The 13786-nt window shown below is 42.5% G+C and overlaps 1 protein-coding gene across 6 annotated transcripts in view; it reads right to left on the minus strand.

Moving 5' to 3' along the window:
• NCKAP5 (NCK associated protein 5) overlaps positions 1-13786 on the minus strand; it is a 964712-nt gene that overhangs the window by 863870 nt on the left and 87056 nt on the right. The window contains exon 1 of one of the 6 annotated variants that reach the window (XM_082689271.1): positions 11987-12278. The exons of the other annotated variants lie outside the window; for them this stretch is intronic. The gene's annotated coding sequence lies outside the window, so the exon portion shown is untranslated. Of the gene's footprint in view, positions 1-11986; positions 12279-13786 lie in introns of those variants that run through there. 6 annotated transcript variants of the gene reach the window in all.

Here is a 13786-nt window from a genome sequence, read left to right on the forward strand (position 1 = left end):
AGGAAAAAATAAGTTAAATTAAATTAAAATAAGGTAGGAAAAAATAAGACATAGTTGAAATTTGACCTCAAATAATTCTTTGTCACCACCTTGCCCCCATACTGTAGGGGAATCAGCAATGATCGGAACAGAGTTCCAGGGGGTGCTTGATCAACAGCAGGTCCCATAGGCTAGTGACTGGGGTACATGGGACAGAGATTAACCATGAATAAGCACAAGAAGTAAGAATACTAAAGTGCAAAAGACTCAAGTTAGAAATCTGATGGATCAAACGTGTAGAAGAACAGGAACAGAATTTCAGGCACTGGGTAGCATCGAATGGATCCCACAGAAACGTCTCATTCTTGTCACCCTGGTAAGTTTTATCTGGCTGCCTCCCTGTGGAACAGCTTTTTCCCAGGGCATCTTACAGGCATCCTGTGATCTCTGACAAGGCTGGTCAAAGTCTCTGCTTTCTGGTGCTCATAATGCATTCTGAGCATTTAGTAGAGTGAACTGTGTCCACTAACATGGTACTCATTCTGAAATAGACCTGCAGTGGGGACCCTTGGCTGGTTCAGTCAGAAGAGCATGGGACTCTTGATCTCGGGGCTTTGAGTTCAAGCCCCACAATGGCTGTAGAGATTACCAAAGAAAAGAAACTTTATAATACACCTGTAGTGGCATGCAAATTTCTCTATTTTGTTCCATCTACTAATATCTTATCTCTTTTTATGACCCCACTCAGTTCTACCCTTCCCTGCTCTGACCCACGTAGCTGCCTCCCTTCCGGGAGTGGCCTGTACCCTCCCCCACAGCATCAGCTTTGTCTGTGTAATCACTCCCATTTACTTGTGTCTTGTCTCCTACAGTCTGTCCATCTGGTGCACAGCAACAACAGACCCCTTTCCTCTTTCAGTTTCCAAAGAGTTTATTAGTTTAGATTTACAAGACCTAAAGATGGAAGAGGCCTTGGAATCCTCAAGCTTACGGTCTTCCTCAATGAAGACCATCCCATTATAATCTGAGCACTTCCAGGGACATGGAACTATTTCAAAAGGTACCAGATCCTTTCTGTGAACTTTCAAATGATGAGAAGTGCTACCCAACATTAGGTTATAATTGTTTCTCTTTAGCTTCTGTGCTTAAGTAGAAATGAAAATAGTGTGTGTTTGTTCACTAAGGGACATGCCCTAGAATATTCATAGCAGCACCATTTGTAATGCTCCCAAAGTGGAAACTATCCAAATGCCCACCAACAGCAGAAAGAACAGATTATGATATAGATACAGTCACACAATGTAATACTATACACCACTGAGCCTGAAATGTGATATGAAATATGGATGAATCACACATATAATCTGAATGAGGGAATATGATACATAATGTATGATTCCATTCATATCAAGTTCAAAAACAGCCAAAATTCATCTATGCTACCGGAAGTCAGCATGCACATTACCTTAGAGGTGTAACGGAGAGGGAACTTGAGGAAATCTGAGATGCTACTGTTTCTCGGCCTGAGAGCTGGTAATGCAGGTCTATTGGGTTTGCAATGGTCAAGCTGTATACTTAGATGTATTTACCTATATCTATATTATACTTTTAAAAAAGTTCAAAGATCCTCTTCCTCCAAATGACCTGAATAAATAAAATTTCTTTAGCCATTTCTTATGGATATGAGTTTTAGAATGTTCAAGATCCTTGTCATGTATTTATAAAACCTCTGAATTTGGCGAAGTTCTAATCATTCCTTCAGAATTTAATCATATTGATTGGTTTGTAGTGTTCTTTAAAAATGTCCCATGTGAGATTACCTCCTTTCCTCCAATATGTTGTGAACCCCATTAAGATAGGTACTTTTCCTTTTGATTTTTCTAGCAGCACATATAATCAGTGTCTATTGCATACCTAGAAAATACTCTTCTTCCCTCCTCTTCCTTAGCAACTACAGATAAAAGAGATCAAACTTACATGGGACCTACTTGATTAAACAACCAAGTATTCCCCCCAAACACTTTTTTTTGTTAAAGTCTGAATACTAATTCATCTGGGGAAGCTAAATTCTATTTTGCTCTTTTCCTTCAAGTTGTTCTAAGGACTGACCTTTGCCCTGATTTATGAGGCCTTTTCAGATGTTTCCATATGGAGAGGTGGAGACTCTTAGTAAGCGGACCCCTCCACAGCACTGATTCTGTATTCCTTACGTGCGTTCCTTTTGTTTTCATCACCCATAAATTGACCTAATGTCTGCACCCCTTCCGTATAATTTTCTTTTCTCAAGGAAGAAATAGTAATTTGGACAATGAGACAAGAAAGAAGCATTCTTATTCACATGAGGTTAGTGGCATCATTCTTCCTTATGGGCTAAACAGAAGGTAAGATAAATAAGTAATAGCACACAAACCACATCTCTAATGGAAAGAAAGAATTCCGGGTTCTACGCTATGGCATGAAAATAATGCTTTTGATGTTGATAAGGCTCCCGGCTGATAGCTTATCTTCCCAGACCAAATATTGCCAGAGAAATCTACAGACATTCACATCATGAAGGCTGTTTTTCTCTCTGCTCGCACACTCATTCACACACTTGGCACCTGGCGTGCATAAAGGTTTGCTGAATTTTCCTTTTCCACTTTGCAGTTTTTCCTAGAGAATATTCAAGGGCATCACTCACTTACATGGACAAATGACAAAGAGGGAGGCCAGTCTCTTGACCATGTTCATATTCCTGTCACCCAGCCACCCTCTGTAAACAATGGTTCAGTCTATACAAGTACAGCCCATCCTGACCCAGGTTTTCCAGAGATAGATAGATAGATACATACATACATACATACATACATATAAGTAGCAAAGAATGAATTTATGAATCTGGGAAGACTCTTACGAAGCCCGTTGAAGAACTCTCTAGAAAATTAAAGACACATGTCTGCTCTTTATAAGGATCACACAAAACAGAGAAGGAAAATCTAAGAAAGCCACTCATGCAGAAACTATTTAATCAAAGAGTAAAGACAATTATAACATCTGTTAATCTTCTGTGGAGGTTATAATTAAATGCTTTGGGGAAACACCCTTTCAAGGGTGATCCTGTAACATCTGTTGTGAGGACACACAGCATTGTGCAGTGACGAATCACTTCGGCACTTTGGGAGAATGGGACTTCTGGGGATCACAAACACAGCAAGAGCCCCCACGCACACACGCAGCCTGGACCTGCACCCGCTGTTCTGGGGGAGGGGCTCTGCTCCTCAGCGCTGGGGTAATTGTCTGTATGGTGAGTCAGACTGCGGTCATTGTGTGTTAAGGAATAACGGGATCACAGGGCCAGAAATGGCCTTGAGACGATCTCATCTCTGCCTTCACTTTGCAGATGGGGTCACTTCATCCTACAGCTGGCTCTGGTGGTTTACACGCAGGGTTGTTCAATTCTCCTTCCAAATTACACTCCACCCCACCATGCTGCTCCTTCTGGTTTCTCTCTTTATTTGGGCTTGTAGTTCTGATGTGCTCTTTGTTTAACAGGAGCAGCATTATAAACAGCCCCAGGGGTTTTGAAGTTATGGAGAAATGGGAAAACTGAAAGGACTCCCTTCTGTATCTTCCCGGGCATTGAGAAACACCAACCATCTTCACTTCCCCTCTACTCTCCTTTCTGGGGAACACGAGGGCAAGGAGAGAGAAATGAAGACAAAGAAGAAGAACAGCAAAAGATAGGAGAAAATAGGAGAGATGGAGAGAGAGAGGGAAGATTGAGAGAAATAAGGATGGAGAAATAAGGTTGAGTAAGGGAGAGAGAGATGGAAAAGAGGCGGGGGCAGGAAGAACTAGGGAAGTTGGTCCCTAGGGATGCAAAAAAAGGGCATCAACTAAAGACCTCACCAAAAGGAGCTGGGCACTCCTTAAATCCATCCCACTCCATAACCTGGTTCCACTCTGCTTCAGATAAGCACTTCTGCACACACAACAGACCACAGGATTTGGCAGTTTTGCTAAACAAAATGCAGAGGTGGTAGAGCTGGGGCATCACCTAGACAGGTGCAATGTGCTGAGCCATGAAAAATAAGTCCATATGGGGAGAACGTAATAAATGCATTCGTGGCCAGGAGGGGGTTGGGGGTGGGCAGTCCCCTCGGTAGTTGTTTGGGGCTGTATGTGTCAAATTGCTGAGGACACAGGGCTCTTGACATTTGGTGTTGGGATTAAACAACAAGTCCCTATGACCCAGATGCACAGAATATCAGTCCTCCTGTATCCCTCTAGCAAACACCGACTCACAAGAGCCCGTGATGACTTCAGCGCTGAGGAGCCAATAACGGTGATACTGGCCACCCCGCACCGTGAGTCTACTTTGTGCCGACACCCCCGTACTTCGTCTCATCATCTCACAGTGACCCTACAGGGAAGTCAGAGAATCAAAATATCCAGTCAAAGCCTTCCTGGGCGATCTGGAACAAACTGACCTCTCATCTAGAAAATGGGATTTATGGTGGTATCTATCTCAGAGGGCTATTTTGAGGAGTGAGACAGCATTGATAGAAAGTACAACAGGACCAGACACGTTCTAAGTCCTTCATAAATATTAGATGAATACTTTATTGCTATTGCTATGTTTTATGGGCAAGGAAACTGTGCTCATTGAAGTTTAATAACTCACCCCACCCATGTCAGTAGAGCTCAAAATAGAAACTGGAACCCAGGTATATCCAAGGGTAAGTGCCACATAGGCATGAGCTGAACCTACTGGTTTCTGTTACTCCGTTAACTGACTCCAAAGGTCCTGATCTTCCTAGTATGTGAAACAGACTTTCAGGAAAAAGCTATCCAGCAACTCTGCAGCCCAATCTGGGAAACCTAAAGGGCACAATATGCAGTCCAGGACACTCTCTTCTTTCTAATCATTGTCCTCATCAATGAGAGAAGAGAAATCCTTGCCCCTTCTCTTCTTCTTTTATTCTCACACCTTTAGAGCTCATATCTTACAAATGCCATGAATATTGATGTTTACATGACTAGAAAGAGACAGGCACTCACTCACTCACTGAAAGTTAGGTAAAAAAATAAAATAATGCCATGTGGTTGTGCCTTGAATCCATAAGCATTTGAATGCCATGAAATTTGAATTCTTTTTTCTTAAGATTTTATTTGTGTATTTGATAGAGAGAAAGAGACAACGAGAGAGGGAATGCAGGCAGGGGAGAGGGAGAGGGAGAAGCAGACTTCCTGCCAAGCAGGGAGCCCGAAGCAGGGCTCAATCCCAGGACCTTGGGATTATGACCCGCGTGGAAGGCAGACACTTAACTGACTGAGTCACCCAGGCACCCACGAATGCCATGAGATTTGAACGTCATCAGTTGAGTTATAAATAAAAATGTGTTCATAAGTATGAAAATGGAGAGGCCAAAGCACTAAATCAAAATCAGAAAACGTGTTTATATACATCCATTCACCAAATATTTGCCAGGCACCTACCATTTGCCAGTCACTGTTCTGGGTATTAAAGAGGAGCGACAAGGCTTCGCCTTCGTGGAACCTGTAGCTTAGATGGGAAGATGTTCTTGATCAAATCTGTTGACCATACATTTAATTACACTAGTGACAGGGGCTATGGGTAACAAGTACCTGAGACTATCAGAGTGGATAACAAATAGGGAAAGACTTCCTGAAGAGGAGCCATGTAGGTATAGTAAGAGCTGTCCCAATATGGATGGTGGGGAGGAGGAAGCCTTCCTGAGAAGGAAAGATTTCATTGTGTAGGAGGAGCTAAAAACAGGCAGTAAGTATATAGAGAAGAACTCTGCCCTAAGCCACTGAATGACTTTAGAAAACTTAGCTAGTTTCCCTAGGGCTCTTCTGTTTCCCTCAATGGAAAATAAGCATGATAGGGAATGCACCAAGTGCTCTCCTGCTCTCACAGATTCTCTTGATTCTCCCTCCCTGTGTCTGAATCAAGGGCCTATTATAGAGTAAGAAGATTCTGGTCCAGGTGCAGGAAACAGAAAACCCATTTTTGTTGAGAGTGGGGTTCACTCAAATGTGGGAAGCAAGTATAAATCATTCCTAGGATTTGCTTTTCTCATATTCAACATCCAGTCCTGGATCCCAGAAGGCTCAGAGACCAGTGCTCAATTCTAAAAGAAATATCATGTGTAGATTGTATGCTTGGCATCCACAGTCCCGGTTTGATTGTTGGGCTGTTAAAAATCTATCTGAATTCTCCAATTTCCCCCTAAGAAAAGAATAAAAATGCAAAGTTAAGACTTTTCATTTTTCCAGATAGAAATAACTACAATGCAGTTGAAAAAACTACTTTGGTAGTTTTACTCCTCTTGATCAGGTGTCCTAATAAAAACTGGCTTCTTCAACAAGGTTCCAACTGGTCTGTATGTGAAATGTTATTCAGTTTAATAAGGCCCTCTACTGGCAATCTCCAAAAACACAGCCTCCTTTAAACAATTTAAAGTATTTTACTTTAAACAATTTAAAGTATTTCAACTAAGTATCTCACATTACCGATCATACAAATCTGGGCTGAAAGAATGAGTAAAAAGAAAATGAGAAAGGAAAGATATAAATGTCATTTTGAGTGGACCATTCATTCGCTATTCATAAAATAACTTACTTGAAGTATCATTTGCTCTCTTCTGATGAAGCTATTCCAGATGTCAAAGGTACACAGAAACAAAGCATATTTACCACATTAAAATGTACTGAATATTCGTGGAACCATAAGACCAAAATGTTGCCCAACTACAATAAACCAGATCATTTCTATTTATCTACATATGAGTCATTGACTATAATCAGAATTTTTAAAAATGTTGAAGGCAGGCCCTTTACATTGCTTCTGATACGGCACAACTGATAATTAAGTTCCTTAGCTTGACAACTGACAAAAAGGCAGTAGGGTGACTTGAGAACTTAATTATGGATATATGAAGAACATTTTAAAAGTAGGTTTCCTTTGACACATGCACCAAAGGGTTGATGGAACACTGGGAAAATTTAACTAAAGATTACTAGAAAATTAAGTAAACTTTTTTAATGAGGCCATTAATAACTGTAGGAAAAATATTTTAAACAGAAATCAAATGTGATAATAAAATATTTGATTCAACAATGACCATAAAAATGAGCACTAAACGTACATGTAATCAACAATTTTTGACTGGAGAACAGAGAGGGCGTGGGAGATATAAGAAACATATATTGCCTATCATAAGAGGAAATAAATCAATTTTCTAAATAGATATAAAACATCATTTAGAGATATTACATAAAAAGCAGCTAAGAGAGTAGAAAAATTCTCTGAGGGGTGGGAATACAGAGGGGAGTGTGGCTCAGGAACTGTGAGATAGATAGATTTTCATGCCCCTGTACAATGTTTATACACAGACATAGCACTATACATGGGCATATTTATATGTGATATATGTAGCTATATATTTACATAAACATTTTTGCACTATTCAGTTTTCTAAGCTTTAAGCATGTATTACTTTCATTTTTAAAACTTTCATAATAACACATCACCACTGACAATGGGACCATTTGGGACATATTTTGGGCTGGCCTGGATCAGATTCAGTTTGCCCAATGGAGTAAATACCCTTCATAGAACAGTTTGTCAGACATGCATCTCAACAGTAACACTGTGTTCCCACATTTCGGAACTAACAGCTCTTCTTTCAACACCATGATATTTATCTGCCGTATTATTGACTGAGCTTATATTCCACAATGTTGGGTTTGGGCCTTTTCCTCTTGAACTCAGTCCACTGTCTTCGTATAGTCTATCCAAATTCTACTCTAAGGAATCACTAATCCAGAAAGTTTCTAAGAAGGAGAGAGCTGATTCCTTGCCCTGAAAATACCAAGATTAATTTATGTAACCACTGGGAAGTACCTTGTGTAATTGAGGCTTCCAAACCGACACGACACACTTCATTAGACAAGTATGTATTGGGACATAGTAAATGTTGTGGGTAATGTTCTATGCATCTGCGAGATTTATTATTTCATCTATAAGAAAACACAACTGGGAATCCAAATTTCCAAAGGCATTAAACTTTGTAGAATTAGAGCGCCAGAGAAAAACTAGGACTTGGCAGTGTCCAGCCTCTACCATTCTGGCTATTTAAATCCATTATCACAAAATACTACCACTTCCATTGGTAAACTTTTCAGGCACCAACCAAATGGCCAACCATCATTTCCATTTTTTTTTTTTTTAAACTTGAATTGCCTAGATTACACTCTTGACCAAGCTGGACTCAGTCTATCAACACCCATACCAAGAACGCAAATAATCTTGATGTTTAGCCATAAACTTGGGATAGCCTGCAAGAGGATTCCTATCTAAGACTAAAAGAAAAACAAACACCGAAGGACTGGACATGTGTGTTAGACATTTCTGAATAAGTAGAAAATGTGAAGCACCAGGTCAACCAGTTGGACACCTACAAGTATCCATGGGATTTGTGGTTCTGCCAGACCAATCAGCCCAGGATGAGACAAGAAAAATTAAAGTTCCACCATTGTCAAAGCTCATGAGGGGAAAAAAATGGCTTCCATAACCAGAGGGCAGTACAATGAAAGATTACGGCCACAGGCTCAGGGTTCAAATCCTGCTCTTGTTTCTTACCGCCCATGTACCTTTCCACATTACCTCATCTTTCTGAACCTTAGTACCCTTGCCTGGAAAGTGTGCATTGCGATCATAATGAGCCAGCATGGGCAAAGAGCTTGGCGATTAGGGGGAAGAAAACAGCTTGAATCTTCTCCTACAGTTCCCGTGAAACATACATTCATACACATTTTTTCATCATTTATTGGGAACTCACTCGGTGCCAGGTGCTGAGCTATGCATGAGATTACAAATTTGGCAAGGCCTGGGAGAATAAATTGGGTGGATGGAGAGGTACCACAGCAAGAACATAAAGGTGGAGGGGTACAAAAGAACATAGCAGCCCAGCTTGTTCAGGTAACAGAAAGCAGCGTGGGTAGCTAAGCCAATCATTTCCATGCTAATCACCCGAGGAACATTTAACAATGCCTGGATCCGAATCCCATCTTGAAGATGCTGATTCATTAAGTCTGGAGTAGGACACGGGCATCTATCTGCAAGGTAAATAATAATGACAACAGCTAATACTCACTAGTACTTAATATATGCTTGGCATTGTGCTAAGTGCTTTAGCTCTATTAATTTACGTAATCCACCCCAAGTCTTCATGAGGTAGTCACTCTCATTAGCCACATCTTAAAGATGTGAACTCCAAACAGAAAAGTTAAGTGAATTAAGCACAATCATAAAGGCAGAATGTGGTAGGAGCAGCATTTGAGCCTGGGCCATCCACTTCCAGATACCAAACCCTCCATCACTATGTCCTGCTGCCCTTGGACCTCTGGTGGAAGGTTCAGATGAGCTGTCGGGCCAAAAAGCTCCAGAACAGATAGTCAAGTACATGCAGAGGAATGGAGAAGAATGAGCTAGAGTAGGCTAGCTGATATCACATCAGGAATAGCCCTGTTTGCATGCTCAGGAGTCTGGCCTTGAAGGCCTTCAACCCCAGGGAGGAAGACTACAAAGTCATTGAACACAATTATGTGAAAATTTTGTCAGCCAAGAGCAGAGGGCTGGATGTTTGATGAAGGAGAGGGGATATTTAAGAGCAGCCATTCACTTATTCATTTATTTAGTATTACATATTGAACCATGACTGTATTAGAGGCTGTAGATATAAAAAGTGCTAAACCCTAGCCCTTGTTTTCAGCAGAAAGAGGTATTTATGTGGCAAAGAGCTCCAGATCCCACAGCAAAAGTTAACACAAGATGCCACGAAGGTCCAAAGAAAGAAATCATCGCTACAACTCCAAGAGTTCATGGAGGGATCTGAAAGTCCTATCAGGGGCAAGGAAGGTTCCAGAGAAAAAAGGAATGTAGGGTGTGGACGGAATCGAGCTAAATATTGGAAGCTGAGATCCAGGCTCCAGTGAGAGAAGGAAGGGGGACGAGGAATCAGTGAGAAAGGGAAGAAAAGGTTCTACTGGCAAGAGGGGCTCAAGAGAGGAAGGAAAAAAGCAAGGTGTGGTCAATAAATAATACTAATAAGTTTGAGACTTGAAAGTAAAGCAGAAGCACAGAATGTCAGTGCTGGGAGCCACCTGACATCTCATGACCTGTATATGAGGCAAAATGCCTTTTAGATTATTTCAACTGCCACAATCACCCCCACTTTGCCTTTTGGCCATTAACTGCAAAATAATCACAGAGTTCTCTTTGGCTCTCTAGCAAATAGAAGGAGGAACAGAGACATTTAGACGCACACCCAGAGCCAAAGACAAAACAGGAGCAGGCCAGCCCACTTTACCCATACACCAGCCCTGTTCCTACAGCAAGATCTATAAGCACACGTGGGTCCTATTTCTTCTGTCATCTTTAGGAACGGAAGTGTGGAAGGCATGCTGGAATGAGCACCAGAGACGGAGTCTCTAGCTGTAGCTCTGCCACCATCTTGCCAGGTGACTCCAGACCAACCATCCCCCTTCCTGGCGCCTCAGGTTTCCTGCTGTAAAAGGATGAGCTCTAATAGCTTGAAAGCTGTCTTAGTAGCAGATCCCTTATTTTAAGAGAAAAGTCACAAAAAGCACTGCCTTTCAATACATGAAACACATCAGAGCAGGGTGTGGCCTGATGGAAAAAGTGAGGACTGGCCAACATGCAGGGGGCTGCCCACCTAGACATCCATGGAAGACAGTGGAATATTTTAGGACCTTTCTGGCCCTGGCTTCTCACAATTCTCTGAAAACAGAGAAAAAGCGGAAGGCCAGGAAGGCTGTCCCTGTTCTCGCGGGTGAGTGACAGAACAGCCAAAGTGAGGAAGAGGCTGGGCTCCGGGAGTGAGTCACAGAGTTCGCGTGCGGGAGCTAACAGGCTAAGAGCCACTTCTTGCCAATCCATGCAGCCGGGCTGTCAGTTCTAGACTGCAGGAATCAGCCACGAGGGGCTACCGAGTGCAAGGCGCTGAGGAGCAAACCCAGCATCCCACAGCCCACAGCGGACAGCCGAGGGCAGGCGTCTCTAATGTAGGACTTCCAGGTGGCCCCGTGCGTCCGTGATAAAGAGGGAGCCTGCATCCAGGCTGGAGGCACGAGGATCCCCCCGTCTTCCTATTCCCCCAGAGATATCTGGACAGTTTTAAAGAGTCAAAAGGAAAGTCAGAAAGGATATGGGTCTCGAATCCAAACCTAGCTGAGTGTCAAAATTTGGCTTTTCCAGTAGTACCTTAATTCAGGTTCCTAACTCAGAAGACAAGTCAGGACAGTGAGCATTTCTCCAGATACTCAATGGGAAAATATCCAGATAAGAACGGTTTCAGTTTCAAAACATTTTTCTATACTTTCAAATTCCCCAAGAATGAATGAGCCCTGGGTGTGTGTGTGTGTGTGTGTGTGTGTGTGTGTGTGTGTGTGTCGGGGGAGAGGGTGTAGGCAGGAGGGAACAAGACACTGTAAACAACATGCACATATTAGAAATCTACAAGCCACAGAAAGGATCAGAGCCCAAAAACAAAGAGTGGGTTTCCCCCTTCTAGCACCCCAGTTAATTAAAAATTAGTCTGTCGTTTTCTATTAAAATTCCTAGGTCAACCTAATAATTTTTTCGTATGGTTGGTTGCTTTTTATTTGAAGAAGAAAAAAAAAAAAAAAATACAACCTCCCAGCAGAGTCCACAGAGAACTAGGAATTCACTCCCTGTTATCTACACCCCGGTGCCTGTTCTCAGACCAGGAGTCCTCTGCACCTACCCCCCGGCAACTTCAGCGCACTATAATTACTAGGAACAGACGCCTACTTGTTGTGGCAGCCCAGAGAGCCTGTAGAAACACCTAAACACCATCATCTCACTTTAAAAGGAAAGCAAGCTGTATAAATAAGAAAAACTGTTACAAGAGTTAAAAAAAAAAAAAAAAAGCAAACCCACAACCCACAGCCTTACTTGTAGTTAGCTCTTCAGTCACTATATATCACGGTCCCGGAGACAGACACAGCCACGGCTCTCTCCAGCTAAAAATTTCTTCCCGAGTTTATCCTCTGTTTATTTTTGAAGCGTTAAAAGACCGCGCTAAGAGAGCACGCTCAGTTTTCCCGAACCTCCGAAGCGGCCGCGGAGTCCTGCAGCGAATTCGGAGCAAGTTTGCGGAGACTTGCTCCCGGGGCTGCTGCGGCTCCGCGGTTGCTCCGAGCTTGTAAATACAAGCTCCGTGGACAAAGTCCCAAATGACATCACTGGCAGCTGCTTATTGTTGAGTCTTTATTAACTGACTGTCAAAAAGAAAGGAGGGGGTGGGGAGCAAGAGTATCTTTTCTGCCACAAAATCGGCATCGCGGGGCGGATTCCAGTTATACACGCGTAAATAATCCCATTGATTCAAATTTTCAAGAGCTTGGTTTTTCTCAGGTCCGAGCCTTTCTCCAGAAAAAGACACGGAATCGCCTGGATAAGCTGAGGACGCTGAGGGAAAGTTTGCAATGCCAGCAGGGTCCCATCGACTTGTTTACCCACCTGTTTGCAGCCTGCTCCAGAGTTTGAGGACTCACAAATATGAATCTTAGTTATGTCTTGTGTGGCCTAAGAGCTTTAGCTGTGAGAGACACACCTGCCTAATGCCTTTCCTAAATGGGTTTCCTTGGGGTGACGCTCTTTTTAGACATACTCTGAAGTTTTTCATGTTGGGGTAGAAGAAAATGTTCCATGAGTGGTAGGCAGAATTTTGTATCTATGTGCACATAGGTGGATTTTTTTTCTTTTCTTTTCTTTTTTTATTGTTTTTTAAAGATTTTATTTATTTATTTGACAGAGAGAGCTCACAAGTAGGCAGTGAGAGTGAGAGGGAAGCAGGCTCCCTGCCGAGCAGAGAGCCGGATGTGGGACTCGATCCTAGGACCCTGAGATCATGACCTGAGCCCAAGGCAGAGGCTTTAACCCACTGAGCCACCCAGGCACCCCCCCCCACTTTTTTTCTGAGAAGAGTGCTAGAAGCTTTCTTTAGATTCTTATTTTTTTTTTTTTATTTTCATTCCAATGTAGCTAACAGTGTTATATTAGTTTTAGGTGTGCGACATTGATTGAACACCTCCATACAGTACTCCGTGTTCATCAAGATAAGCGTGCTCTTGATCTCCTTTGCCTTATTTCACCAGATTCTCAAAATTTTATGACCTACCTGCACCACCCCATCATGCCCCCGCCCCCAAATCTCTGCCAAGTGTCTATAATAATCGCAAGGAATATTGTAAGCCCCGGGCCACTTGGAGCCAGCAAGACAAAAGTGAGCACTTTCTGGCCGGTTTCCGCTGGAATCTCTCCTTCTGTCAGCTGGATCTGGCTAGTTCTCTCCCCACCACAAATCCTCCACCTAGTCTCTGTCCTGAAGCTCAACACTCTAGACCACTGTTCTCCTTCCTTCCTCTGCACTGCTATAATGCTGCTGACTATTTATATTTATTTGCAGCTTTTTATATACTGACTTGTATTTTTAGCTTGTTTTGTAGCCATCTGTGTTCTGTCTCCCCAACCCAGTTTGAAAGGTCTTTGAGGGCAACCATTGTGTTGTGTTATTTGTTTACCCTCAAATCGCCTGCCATAGTCAATCTTCAGCCCAAATGGGGGTAGGGCGCTGTAAATGGTGGCAGGAATAAGGTTGGCAGATTCCAGGGAATGGGGTATATATTTAGATTAAACACTCTCCTGGCCCTTGAAAAACAATGACCTCACATCTCAATGCTTTTCCACAGT

The sequence above is a fragment of the Mustela nivalis genome, assembly GCF_964662115.1.
Source record: "Mustela nivalis genome assembly, chromosome: 11".
Lineage (NCBI taxonomy): Eukaryota > Metazoa > Chordata > Mammalia > Carnivora > Mustelidae > Mustela > Mustela nivalis.